Source organism: Macrobrachium nipponense, chromosome 16 (assembly GCF_015104395.2).
Source record: "Macrobrachium nipponense isolate FS-2020 chromosome 16, ASM1510439v2, whole genome shotgun sequence".
NCBI lineage: Eukaryota > Metazoa > Arthropoda > Malacostraca > Decapoda > Palaemonidae > Macrobrachium > Macrobrachium nipponense.
Window position 1 is genome coordinate 64,958,662 of NC_087209.1, and position 14,746 is coordinate 64,973,407.

Sequence of the window (14,746 nt, forward strand, 5' to 3'; positions counted from 1 at the left end):
AAAGACATTCTCTCCTTCATCCCTCTTTAACCCCTAATGCTAATAAATTGATTCGTCAGCTGTTAAGCACTTACGGGGGATTCTGCACCGGTAAAAGTGCTTACAGGCAACAGACAGACAGACCAATCTACTGGTTTTTGTAGCGATAATCCCGGCGCTCTTGTTAAAACGACAGTGTCAAGTCCATGGACCTCTGTGTACCCAGTCAGAGTAGTTGAAACTGCCAGTCATTTTTGTAAGCAAGGTTTATGAGACCAGGTTCTGTACATTTACCTACTCATGGCGAATATCCTTCGTCACAGACGCGACCTGAGTCTGAATGGAAAGGGCACAGGTAAATGGTCCCTTTGTATTCGTGCGTCCCAAATTGGAGGGTGGCTTAGCGTGTGCTGCTTCTATCCGCGCTTGATCGCCCTCGTGTCGACAAGCTTCACGCAAAATTTATTCTACATGCCATGGCCCACCTCACCAAACTATTTCAAATATTCTCCCTGTATAGGAGGTCTAAACCGAAGGTTTTCAGTTTGGGGACTTCATTTAACTGTTACTGACAGTTCAGTGATCCGTAGTCGTCGCTGTTCGAACACTAAAAAAAAAAAATTATGAAGGTAAACAAGGTTGCTGACGTAGCCTTTTAAATGTTTTACACTTTTCAATGAACTATAGGAGTTATTTTCGTGTAAAAGGCAGAAAGTCATTTACGGACTCATGTATACACAATCGATGTTACTGACTCCAAGAAACATTTGCTTTGTGACAGCTAAATCAAGAATAAACCCGGGTTCAAAACCTCCCCCTATGTTTTGAAGTTAAAGTTAAGTATATCTTAGTTTAACCAGACCACTGAGCTGATTAATAGCTCTCTTAGGGCTGGCCCATAGGATTAGATTTTTTACGTGGCCAGGAACCAATTGGTCTCTAGCAACGGGACCTACAGCTTATTGTGGGATCCAAACCACATAATATCGAGAAATGAATTTCTATCACCAGAAATATATTCCCCTGATTCCGCGTTGGCCGAGCCGAGAATCGAACTTCGGACCACCGGATAGGTAGCCAAGCGCGAAAACTTTGATTTCTCAATGATCGCCCAATACTTTGATATTTTTAAAAGAAAAAACAAATCACACACACAATCAAACATTTGTACATTTAACCCCATTATTTGAGCCACTAGGATAATATTGACTTCAGAACAAGGGTGTCTTCGACAAAATATGAAGGTATCTGATTCGCACAGAAAACCAAACACGGGGAATTAAGTTAATGATTTCTCCGTCATCAGATGCTCAAGATCAATTACCTATTGCTAACCACTTACATGACAATGACTCTCCATTTAGCGAACGTGGCCTTTCTTCCACTCCTTCGGTTTCACGATACGCCCGTGCGCTGAGCGTATCATCATAAGCTACAGAGTTCATCAATTAAGTTGAGCAATAACTATCATCAATCCCCCATCCTCAAAGTAAACACGCACGCGTCATCACCGACGCGCAGCTTTCAACCTGATAAAAAAAAAAGGAGGCCTCAGTTGCGTGGGGCGGATGACGGCCACACCAATTGACAGGGATCCTACTGACGGAAATGATTGGTCTTGCGTAAACATTTTTTAACGCACTTAATGGAACCTTTGTAGCTTTCGCATTACACTTTCTCTCTCTCTCTCTCTCTCTCTCTCTCTCTCTCTCTCTCTCTCTCTCTCTCTAGAACTGAAGAGATACAACACATCCATTGTGGGAACTTCTTTACATACATGATATGTGAGACGTGGAACAAACTGCCACCAGAAGTTGTAAACAGCAACAGTGTGGAAGAGTTTAAAAGACAGCTAGACAAAATCATTAGGAAGCTGTGAATGCACAGTAAAACCTGCTCCTAGAGATAAATGGGCACACGATGTCTCCTCGGATGGACTAACAAGTCTTTGAGACATGCTAATCCTTGTAACTCCCTCACGAATACCTCTAGATGTTGTTAGCTTACCGCTTCTGATAAAGTATTCTAGTATGATGTTGCTACACCCTTTTCTTTTTCCCCTAACTGGTTACACACCAACACAATCGGCTAACTACCAGGTACATAAGCCGTCGTATTTCAATGACTATAATTACATTCACGTCAAGTGAGTTCCCACGGGCGTTTCAGTTATCATCTTACCGGTTCTAATAGAGAATGCCCCTCACTGGTTACATGCCAGCACCATTCAGCCAACAACCAAGTACATCATTCATCGCATTTCTATTAATATATTTATGCACAAATAATGGGATTGCTTGCACGCGCGGTTGGTTGGGTGGTTGGTTACGATTTAACTCGCTCTGTGCCAGCACGGGCTCTTGCTCCCAGAGCAGCCCGTAAAAACAAAAGCCAGCACGGGCTCTTGCTCCTATACAGCAGCCCGTAAAAACAGGGGTTCGGTGTAAATTGCACGCACGTGTAAATGAAACTGGAAATGTTCTATGTTCTCCCACAAAGCGTTTGGACACAGCCTCACTCTGAGAAGAGTGATCAGCTGGTAATGGGATTCAAGGTTCCCCAAAGAGAAGGCCATGATCCGAGCAAAGCGTCACCTGAGCTACAACAGTCCGCCCTCAGTGGGACATTGGTGCATAATCAATATGCAAAACTTGTCCCAACTGTAAATATACATATATCGACGCAAAGAACAAAAGGTTAGCCTAACAACAAATCAAAATAATTACCAATTACACACACACACACACACATATTATATATAATAATATATATATATATATATATATATGTGTGTGTGTGTGTGTGTGTGTGTGTGTGTATGTGTGTGTATGTATATATATATATATATATATATATATATATATATATATATATATATATATAAATGTAGGTTTACCCAAAAACTGCATATCATACATTTCTCTCTCTCTCTCTCTCTCTCTCTCTCTCTCTCTCTCTCTCTCTCTCTCTCTCTCTCTCTCGCAAGGTCACCAAGACGTTATACAATCGATTTATTGCGGACAATCTATTTTTTAAGATTCCATCTTCTTCCTAACACAGCCAAGAATAAACACCGTTCCTAGGAAGAGAGCTAACTTATTAAGAACCACATACAAGCAGGGAAAGTTTTCATACCCACATCCAACACAAACAGTCAAATTTTAGTAATCTATTAAAGTATACGTCTTTGTCGTTTACTTCTTTGCAGGATTTCGATGTCCTATCCTTTCTTGGAGCCAAGACGGAGGAGACAATGCTTCCCATTCTGAAGCTCTCTTTGGATTTTATTCTCGACGGAGTCACAGCTCTGAAAGCATCTGGGGTATTCTTGCAGGGCTGCTGGGGCTCCGTCGAGGAATATATCCCCAGAGATCTTCAAGCTCAAATTGCTAAAAAATCCAACTGCCTCCGTCTGTCTCCAAGGAAGGAGGAAGACTTCGAAATCCAGAATAGAAGAATCGAAGCTTCCGTCAGATTCCCAAACCAACCATCAGCTTCAAGCTCCTTTGACTTAGCCTCTCGACAAGAGGGTCTGCCGTTACACAAAACAAGGAATAAGAACAGAAGCTTTTAGAAGATGTCTGGTTCATCAAAGAGTCTCCAAATGGCCAGAAAAGATACAAGACATCTAAGGACCGTCCACATACCAGTTATTGTTCAAAGCAAAATGGAAAACATTCATTTTGGGATCCAATCCTCTTTCAAGAAATTCTAAATTCTGAATATATATATATTCAGAAATTCTGAATATATATAAATTCATAACGAAGTGGAAAAGAAATCAAATCCCGATTCCAGAAATTCTAAATTCTCAATATATATATATTCAGAAATTCTGAATATATATAAATCCAGAGTTAGAGTGAGACAAGGCACCAAGAACTAACTTACTGTTTTGGTGAGCAGCGCCAAGGAGCAGAGGGAAGGCGCTCATTGCTGGCTAAACAAAACCCCTCTGCGATGATTTGGTCCTGCGAGGACACCCCAGCAGTGAGGCTTCATGCCGCTAAAAGCGCAAGGAGAGAGAGAGAGAGAGAGAGAGAGAGAGAGAGAGAGAGAGAGAGAGAGAGAGAGAGAGAACTAAGAACAATTTCAGAATCAGATGAAGGAGATAAACTATTTTTGCAGGAAGACGGAATACTTTCAGAGGAGCTAAAGAAAAATCCTGTGAATGCCAAACACGGCAAGATTGCTGACTTAGAAAAGACAGGGAGCAGGAGGCTCCAGGAAGGAGAGAGGTCAAAAGACGCTCCTACAGGTACAGAGAAGAAATTCAGATGGAAGAAGTTGCAGATACTGAAGAGGAGGAGGAGGGCTGAAAGAAGGACTGAGGGAAAGCAGGGAAAGGAAGTACGAAGGTCTGCAAAGAAGAGATACGAGGGTCCAGAGGAAGACTGGATACAGGAAGGAGACCAGAGAACGGAAATGAGAGGAGCCTAAAGAGAGCAAGATACACCTCAGAGAAGTCAAACGGAAGGACAGCAAGAACATCGATAAGAAAAAATTCAGATTTCCTAGGAGACAGAAAACGATCAAGAAAAATGAAAAAGCTGAGATCATCATCAATGTACCGATTTTGTGCAAGGTGATTTTTTAATGTTTATCTGAGGGATCCTCCACTAGATGAGCCACAAATGGAAACCTGTTCCAAGAAGTTCTATGGAGTATTAATTAACTTATAATATTCAGCGTTGGAGCGATGCAAGATTTCGTGGAAGGGAGATCATATACACAAAAACCTTCTTGATTTGGTGAGAAGTGCCAGTGAGCAGAGGGAATGCGCTCATTGCTTGTTGTTTGTTTGTTTGTTTGTTTGTATGGTGTTTTTACATTGCATGGAACCAGTGGTTATTCAGCAACGGGACCAACGGTTTTACGTGACTTCCGAACCACGTCGAGAGTGAACTTCTGTCATCAGAAATACACATCTCTCACTCCTCAATGGAATGGCCGAGAATCGAACTCGCGACCACCGAGGTGGGACGCCAACATCATACCAACCACGCCACTGCTGACTGCTTGTTAAACATAACCCCTCTACAATGATCTGGCACTTTGATGACACCCCAACAGTAAGACACCGCTGCCGTGAAAAGCCCAAGAAGAAGAAGAAGAAGAAGAAGAAGAAGAAGAAGAAGAAGAGAAGAAGAAGAAGAGAGAGACAGAGACAGACTGAATATTTTACTTACGAGTCCAGAAGAGAAAGGATTCCGAAGTCCTCAAGAATCCCAAATGCAAAGCGCCCTTCAAGACACATAGGGAGGAGGAGGACGAACGAACGAACGAACAAACACACTGCCTCCGTCTGTCTCCAAGGAAGAAGGAAGACTTCGAAATCCAGAAGAGAAGAACCGAAGCTTCCGTCAGATTCCCAAACCAACCATCAGCTTCAAGTTCGTTTGACTTATCCCTCGACAAGAGGCTCTGCCTTCACACAAAACAAGGAATAAGAACAGAAGCTTTTAGAAGATGTCTGGTTCATCAAAGAGAGTCTCCAAATGGCCAGAAAAGATACAAGACATCTAAGGACCGTCCACATACCAGTTATTGTTCAAAGCAAAATGGAAAACATTCATTTTGGGATCCAATCCTCTTTCAAGAAATTCTAAATTCTGAATATATATATATTCAGAAATTCTGAATATATATAAATTCATAACGAAGTGGAAAAGAAATCAAATCCCGATTCCAGAAATTCTAAATTCTCAATATATATATATTCAGAAATTCTGAATATATATAAATCCAGAGTTAGAGTGAGACAAGGCACCAAGAACTAACTTACTGTTTTGGTGAGCAGCGCCAAGGAGCAGAGGGAAGGCGCTCATTGCTGGCTAAACAAAACCCCTCTGCGATGATTTGGTCCTGTGAGGACACCCCAGCAGTGAGGCTTCATGCCGCTAAAAGCGCAAGGAGAGAGAGAGAGAGAGAGAGAGAGAGAGAGAGAGAGAGAGAGAGAGAGAGAACTAAGAACAATTTCAGAATCAAATGGAGGAGATAGACTATTTTTGCAGGCGGACGACGGAATACTTTCGGAGGAGCTAAAGAAAAATCCTGTGAATGCCAAACACGGCAAAATTGCTGACTTAGAAAAGACAGGGAGCAGGAGGCTCCGGGAAGGAGAGAGGCCTAAAGACGCTCCTACAGGTACAGAGAAGAAATTCAGATGGAAGAAGTTGCAGATACTGAAGAGGAGGAGGAGGGTCCAGAGGAAGACTGGATACAGGAAGGACACCAGAAAACGGAAATGAGAAGAACTGGAGGAGAGCCAGAAAGACCTCAGAGTAGTCAAACGGGAAGACTGCAATAACACGATAAAAAAAAAATCATATTTCTTAAGACACAACACACACCACACACACACACACACACACACACACACACACACACACAATACACACACACACATATATATATTATATATATATATATATATATATATAACGATAATAATATTTGATAATATTTACTATAATGATAACATTATTTACCGTAATGATAATAGTTATTTACTATAACTGAGACGAGAGTACCTGCATTGCCTTGGAAGCTTCAATGTTGTATCACATATATATATATATAGTATATATATATATATATATATATATATAAAATATTATTGCAACACTAAAATATTTCTTCCTTACCTACATTGGTAAAACAGGAAATGCATTGACCAATTGCAAAAGCATTCCTGAGCAGTTCAACGTTGCAAACACTAGGAAGCATTTGGCAATATATGAAAAGAAAAAAAAAAATGCAACAGTTCAATCCTTCACGCTTCACGCTCGGACTCCAACAGCAAAATCAGTGCACTCAAGCAAGCAATTCTAATTGTTGCTTATCTGCTAACATTACAGGTATTGACTAAAATATACTGAGAGAGAGAGAGAGAGAGAGAGAGAGAGAGAGAGAGAGAGAGGGGAGAGAGTGAGAAGGGAGCGAGAGAGAGAGAGAGAGAGAGAGAGAGAGAGTGTTGCTTAAAGCAACAGCAAAATGCTGGTAACATAAGTAATAGATAGACGTGAAAAATTATTGAGAGAGAGAGAGAGAGAGAGAGAGAGAGAGAGAGAGAGAGAGAGAGAGAGAGAGAGAGAGAGAGAGAGTTGTTGCTTAAACAACAGCAAAATGCTGGTAACATAATAAGTAAATAGACGGAAAAATTATTGAGAGAGAGAGAGAGAGAGAGAGAGAGAGAGAGAGAGAGAGAGAGAGAGAGAGAGTGAAGTACCCTCCACGGAATCAATCCGTATGGAAGATAAAAACTTCGGACGATCACACTTTCCACAATCAGTCAATACCAATCTTAACGTTTCTCCTCTACATGGTGATTGGTGTCGTGACATGCCGCTCAGATGTCAGGTGTCACGGGTTCGCGTCTAACCGCCGGGGCCACGAGAATAAAAATCACTGGTTCTGTATCATGATCAGTTACTGCTGCAGTATGGGGTCTTTGGAAATTTGAATCTCACGTCAATGGCCCCTGTGTATCTGTTCAAAGTGAATAGGTTTCAACTACCGAAATAATAATAATAATAATAATAATAATAATAATAATAATAATAATAATAATAATAATAATAATAATAATAATAATAATAATAAATTAACGATGAATAAGACAGGGGGGTTACATATTGACCGATTGACTGAATTAGAAAACAAGACTAATTTAATAAGATCACAAAACATTAAAACTATTTTGAAAATCATTTGCAGGCCATGTGTTACTTGACCTTACATAAATAAACACATTTGCTCAAATGTAAGCAGAGAATCCATTCTAAAATTCTATGACATCTGAAAGGCATTGAAAGCATAAGTTTCCTTAAGAAAAATAATGTTAAAACAGTTCTCAACTTATAAGTACGATGATATGACGTTTGTGTCATAAAAGTAATAAAAACTCTCTTGTAGGTTATAGTTAATATTTTGGGCGTCATATATATATATATATATATATATATATATATATATATATATATATATATATATACACATATATATATATATATATGTATATATATGTATATATTATATATATATATATATATATATATATATATATATATATATATATATATATATATAGTGACTTTTATCTGTAAAAATTCTCACCACTATTGACTTTAGCTCAGGGATAGTGATACCAAGAATTAATAGGATAGCTGGAAATGAGTGGATGCAGTATATTAGAAAGAAATACTTGAATGCAATTTGCATTTTCATCTGGAAAAATAAACACACAGGAGGACTACAAGAAGGGTTCTTCAACTTCCAAACCCTTTTGTTTTTATTGCAGCTGCTCTAAATAGTTCCTCATTATCTTTAATTTATTGTTTCATTCTCTCTAAAATAGATGTTTTCGTGTCATTAAAAAAAACATGGTGCAAGGAAAGGAAAATTCTTGAAAAATATTTATAAAAAAGAATTTTTTACATCACAAACACTACATAAGCATTTGGCAATAGCGTACTGGCGATGTGTATTTGAACAAACATTTGCTGAAAAACTTTTGAAATATTTACCGTCATGTTCAGGTTGTTGTATCTTGTGGCTGACCAAGGTACATTTTGAGCGCGCGTGAGCGTAATGCAATGAAGACTGATTCTATTCTGTACTAAACGTACACGTGCACACACACACTAAGTAATTTACCTGCAGACAAGAAGCTAGAATAAAGTATATTTTTCGAGACATTCGACAGCAACATAGGAATTAGATGACATTAAAGACACAAAACCTTACGTCTTTTACAAGAACCACTTGCAGAGAAATTAAACTCCAACTAAAGACATGATAGATGGCAATGTAAATGAAATGTTATAGACTGCCCAATAGTTTGATCATATAAGCAATAATTGCTATTATTATCTTTGCATTTGATACATGTTTTATCTGTTTATCAATTTATTAATTTGTTTTATTTTTTAATAAGCAAAATCTCTTCTTTCTGTATTTTCCTTTACTTTGTCTTAGTTCTTCTTAATGAACACCATATTCTTTGGAAACTTGAATTTCAAGTCAATGGCCCCTTTGGTGGACTTGATCAATATGAATAAGGTTTGTCTTCTTTCCAGGCAAAGATGGACTTATTAGAAGTGTAAATGTAAAAACTTCCAAAGGGGTAATTACCAGGCCTTTACAAAGATTACATTATCTGGAAATTTCAAGTTTTGACTCTGAAGCTATCACAGAAACCATAAATGAATCCATGCCTGAATCCCCTCTTGAGAAATCTAAGTCTGTATTCCCTCTTGAGTACTCTGTTGAGAATCGCACCCATCGGGACGGATAACTAAAGTCCCTAAGAAACTAGATTTTTGATCATATCGGTTTGTATCTAGATTCACATGTTTATTCAAGATTTGTAAGTCTATTCGCTTTGAATAATATTTGCCATAATTTATTGTTTATTTTTGTCTCTTAGCAAACATCAGTTTGAGTTATTGCTACAGAATCTATTGAAATTACTGAAATTTTAACTTCCTATTTGAGACAAATTCCAGTGTAACTTACTGTATGTTATTGGACTGTACCTTGTTCATTATTACGTTTTCTTTGTTTGATACGAGTTATGATTCCTATGGTGGGGAGAATGTTGGAATTAACTTTGTGAAAAGATTTACTTGTTTATTTAGTTGAGTATGCCATTTAATTTGTTGTTTTAACATTTTCTTTAATATAATTTGAATAATGAATTTGATTAAATAATCTAAGTTTATTGAAATGCTGCATTATTATTATTTGCATTGTATTGCTTTAATTTGAGTGATTTGCCTTTGTAATTGCTGAGTAAGAAATTTAAGAATAAGTGATTGTTACTGTTTTGTGATCCTGTAAAATTTCCGACGACTTGTTTTCATCGTTTGTTGTAGCTTGTAGGATTTTAAACAGAATACAGTTGTAAACAACGACGTCAACACCCGGCTTTCCTTTCTCAACCCTCCTTTGATGTTGTTAGTCATATATTAAGAACAATAATAATAATATTTTGGAGGAAGATCCTCTTTTAAACAAATTCTGTCGAATAAAATGGCAGAATTCAGTGAATTAATCTTATATATCATCTTTCCTATTTTCCTTATTACTCGCTTCTCTGGCTCTGCGATACTTCTTAATAATGGGCCATTTATTAAGAAGTATCGCTGAACCAGAGAAGCTAGTAATACGAAAAATAGAATAGATAACATATAAGATTAATTCGCTGAATTCTGCTATTTTATTCAACAGAATAATAACAATAATACGGACCCTTTCCTAAAGCATTTCTTAAGCGGCCTGTCGTGGCTCTATGGGTTTTTAAATAAACAAACACAACGTTAAAGAGGAAATAAAGACATTAATGGCGTGTACATATGCGTTTGTAATAGCTTACCATAACATCACATTTTCTATGACATTTGTTACGTTTTCTGTAATCTGCAAGGTGGAACTAAGCGTTTGAGGGTCGTTATAGGCATACAACCATAGTGAAGGTATAGTTAAGTATATCTTAGTTTAACTAGACCACTGAGCTGATTAACAGCTCTCCTAGGGCTGGCCAGAAGGATTAGATATTTTACGTGGCTGGGAACCAATTGGATACCTAGCAACGGGATCTACAGCTTATTATGGGATCCAAACCACATTAGGGTAAACAACCGCGGACGATCCATCGTCATCGCGCTGCCCAGGCCTTATTCACTCTATATTTAATTGGTGAAACAAGAATACAATTACAACTTTAACCATACCATTCAAAAGAATGAGGTTTCGTCAACATAGTGTGATATATGAAAGCCCCATACGAACTAAAATAAGCATGTTAGCTCTTCGTATTATATGTTGTCAAGGCAGTTTTGAAATCCAATATGGCGGCTATCGTGTGGATGGACGGGTCTGTTCACAGATGGACACCATCTTTCCCAGCACTCATTTGAAAAATGTTAGCGTATATATGTAACGTTTATTGATCTTACTCAAGATTGCAGTTGTAATCAGCACAATAAAACAACATTTTTGTTGCCTATATAAGTGAAAGTATGACACTTTTTATTCCTGGGGTCGTGGTTTGAACTGAATTCATTTTTACCTTGTAATCAGTGGTTTTATCCTTACTGCCATCACAATTGAAACTCCATAGTGCTTATTTGATTGTAATTACACACATTTTGGTCTTAATTCACTCCACATTGCACTTGAATCGCGTTGCTGTTCCTGGTTCCTAAGCACTCAATCCACAAACACAGTTACGAGCAGCAGACGACTACACTCTTTATGAGGTGCAAAGCTTTATTCCCTTAATTGTTTACTTTACTCATTATTTGGTTTAACTTTACTTCAAAATGTTTATTTAATTCATGTCTATTATCCCTTTTTTACAACCAAATTAACCCCGAAAAATTACAGATATTTCTGTAATTGTTGCCAATCTAGTGGAGCTTCACACATACGCCGATGCATTTACAAACTGTTTCCATGAATTCTAGTTTTCATTGTAATGCAGTAATGATAAAATTGCTGTAATATGTATATATACTACAAATAGATACGCTATTTTCACTTATTTCCCCGGTTTTGTGTAAGTGTTATACCCAATTTGACAACACTGATAAACAATTGAAGAGCGCAAAACGCCGAATAGAATGTCGTAGTCCCCTTGAATAAGTGCTGGTTAGAGGTCGGGTTTACAATTGTTGTGATGAAAGTGCCCCAGCGTCTATAGGTACACGTGGTGTGCGGATTTAGCACAGAAAATGGGAAGTTTGTTGACACAAGCGACTCCGCAAACATCGAGATGGCGTCGATCTTCGAAATATTTGGAGTTGTAAGTAAAAACTTCGAAAGCGTTTTGGGGTAGTGTGCACTGCGTTGGCGACACTTTTCATTACCCTCTGTTTAAATCTTAAAATATGGCCTTAATTTCTAACTTTGGAGAAAATACTTACTTCGAAAGGTGAGTAGAGGCCTTGAGCTCCTGTTATCACCACCAACAACTCCTGACTGATGACCATCTCCGGTGTCAGGACGTGTTAAAGTACTTTTTCGGAGGGTGGCCAAAACCGCTGTAGTCGGTGAGTTGGCCAGTCCACTCTGTTGTTTACCCTATATAGAGGAACAAATTTCTATCACCAGAAATAAATTCCTCTAGTTCCGCGTTGGCCGAGCTGAGAATCGAACTTCAGGCCATCGTATAGTACTAATCCCATGAAACTATATATAAGATATCAAATCCTCTCCCACGTACATGTCTAGATTTTGAACCCACAATACAACTGCTCTTAATAATAACCACGTTCTTTCGCTACCTTCTCCAGTCATCTCGAATAAAGCTTATTAAAGGTCCATCACTCCTATCTTCCTTCTTTATCCTTAATTATCCACTTCCCATGAAGTTACCGGCGAAAGGATGAGATCACCGAACATACAAAGAATGGCTAAAACTAGTCCATGACAAGTAGGCTATGGTGTACTATTGTACAAGTCAAATGCATCACTGGCTAACTTTTCAATTACATTTATGACAAAGATAACTAAATTACTATGCAGTGAATTTATAAACTATAATGGTGAATTAACTGAACCAGCCATAGGAATCACGTGAGGTCTGTGATTTAGGGGGAAAAATATGAAGATTAAGGCTAAGCAGAGACAAATACTTTAGGTTACCCTTCGCTATGGTAATCAACTTCTCGTTTTCTCTCAACAACAAATCCTTTCAAGGATAACCATATAAAAACTGATTGATTCCCTTCGAAACAACTATAGTAATAACAACTATATTTAATGCCAGGCAAAAAAAAAAAAAATGAAATAATATCACTTAGTTTATAGTGACAATTGAACATCAGAGAAGGTTAGGCCGGATATGATTAAGAGATGTACGGTTTAGGAACTGAATGCTAGAACTGAAGCAAAGGACAAGCACTGGGACACCTATGAGGTCATTCAGCGCTGAAAAGGAAATTGACAATAAAACGGTTTGAAAGGTGTAACAGGAGGAAAACCTGAGAGCAGTTGCACTATGAAACAACTGAAAAGTAAGATGGAAGAAAAAGAATATGCAAGGAGGTACAGTGAAAGGTATGAAATGGGTTGCAGATGGAGGCCGAAGGCACGCTGCAAAAAAAAAAAAAAAAAAAAAAAAAAACAAAAAAAAAAAAAAAAAAAAAAAAAACTTAAGAGCGCCTGCAGTTTACTAGGCCCAGCCTACCTTCGACCACTTTTCTAGTCTAAACCCACCGATAGATGGCGGCGAGGTCCGACTAGAAAGCGGAAGAATACAAGCGTGATGGCGGCTAGACGAAAACAAAAAACAGTGTTCTCGCCCTGGCCCTGTTTTGGAAATTTTTGAATTAGTTCCTGCGTGGTGGAACGACGCTGCGCGCCTTGTCCACATTTTTCATGATTCTTGGCAAGCTCGTTTGTTCTGGCAAGAAAAAATGGCATAGACGGGTCGTACAGGGTCGAGGTCGAACTACTCACTTGTGCGGAGCGATCAGGTTTTGTTTTGGTTGTTACACGGCCAGGCCCCTGAAAGTGCAAACCCAAAAGGCCAAAACTTAAATAATGCCTACATTGCGCCGCGTGAGGTGCACTGACTGCCCACTACCCGCCCTTCGGGAGATAAAAGCTGCTTGTCCAACCCAAATTAAGAAACACACTACTCAATGGCTGTGAAGACTAAATGCTAAATGCTGCTAATACTAATTTTCCGCTGGCCTTTTCACTCAAGGCAGCGCTGCCTTTAAATTAAAGTCGTGAATACATCGAATTTTTGAAGAAAGAGTAGCAACTGCGATAAATATCATGACATATCTCCATATTTTGCTGAAATGTTCAAATTAACATGACACTCCTGTTAAATGTTCATAAAATTATTCGATTACAAATAATACTCTACTACCTTCATGTTCTCTCCTAGCTAACAAAAAACAAACACTGCGCCCCCCCCCCCCTCTCTCTCTCTCCACAAATGAAGTGACGTAACGGGTGAGGTACATCTCACCATCTTGAAGTGGAGAATTAGGCTAACGTAACCCAGTATCCGGGTTTAATATGTATAAGAAGTACTTTCCACTCATTGCATCATATTCAGCTTAAAAAAAAAAATTGCTGAATATTTGTCCACTTCAATGACTCGATAAAATCAGTGCCTTTGATAATCACCGCATATTTTTCGTCTGGTGTAGAAAAACAATAATAATAATAATAAAAAACAAAGATGTTTCGAAGGAATGAACACGCAAAGCTAGATGCAGAGAGAGAGAGAGAGAGAGAGAGAGAGAGAGAGAGAGAGAGAGAGATGCCTTACCAGCTAAACATCAGTAAAAGGAGATATTTATCCCGTAAAGAAATCTTGTTACCAAAATATTCAAACCAGAAATAGAAATTACAAATAAAATGAATACCAAACGAAAATCTACAAAAAAATAATAATATCTATCACGAAGAAAACACCAAATAATTAGGCCTACTTAAAAACGAGCACCCAGCAATACGGGAGAACAATGAATCCGCAGAGATTATATCATCGTAATATACAAATCGGTGAAGTTATCAGCAGAAAAAAGGGGAAAATTCTTAGTATCCTTCATTGTAACTTTGTCTCGGGTAAAACCCCCAAATTGGTCGCTAAGCTTTCAACAGCTGGCGTTCTCTGACTCCCGTGTTGACAAGAACGCACATCGGAGGATGATGAGCCAAATCGCTTACATGCGTAATTAAAAGAAATGATGTCACGATTCAAAGGAACGAAAAGTAAGTACACTTCAAGGACACAACG

The 14,746-nt window shown here is 38.3% G+C and overlaps 1 protein-coding gene across 1 annotated transcript in view; it reads right to left on the minus strand.

Moving 5' to 3' along the window:
* Positions 1–11,980, minus strand: part of LOC135195782 (uncharacterized) — a 49,863-nt gene extending 37,883 nt beyond the window's left edge. The window contains exon 1 of the mRNA XM_064222254.1: positions 11,910–11,980. The gene's annotated coding sequence lies outside the window, so the exon portion shown is untranslated. The remainder of the gene's footprint in view (positions 1–11,909) is intronic.
* Between the last annotated feature and the right edge of the window lie 2,766 nt (positions 11,981–14,746).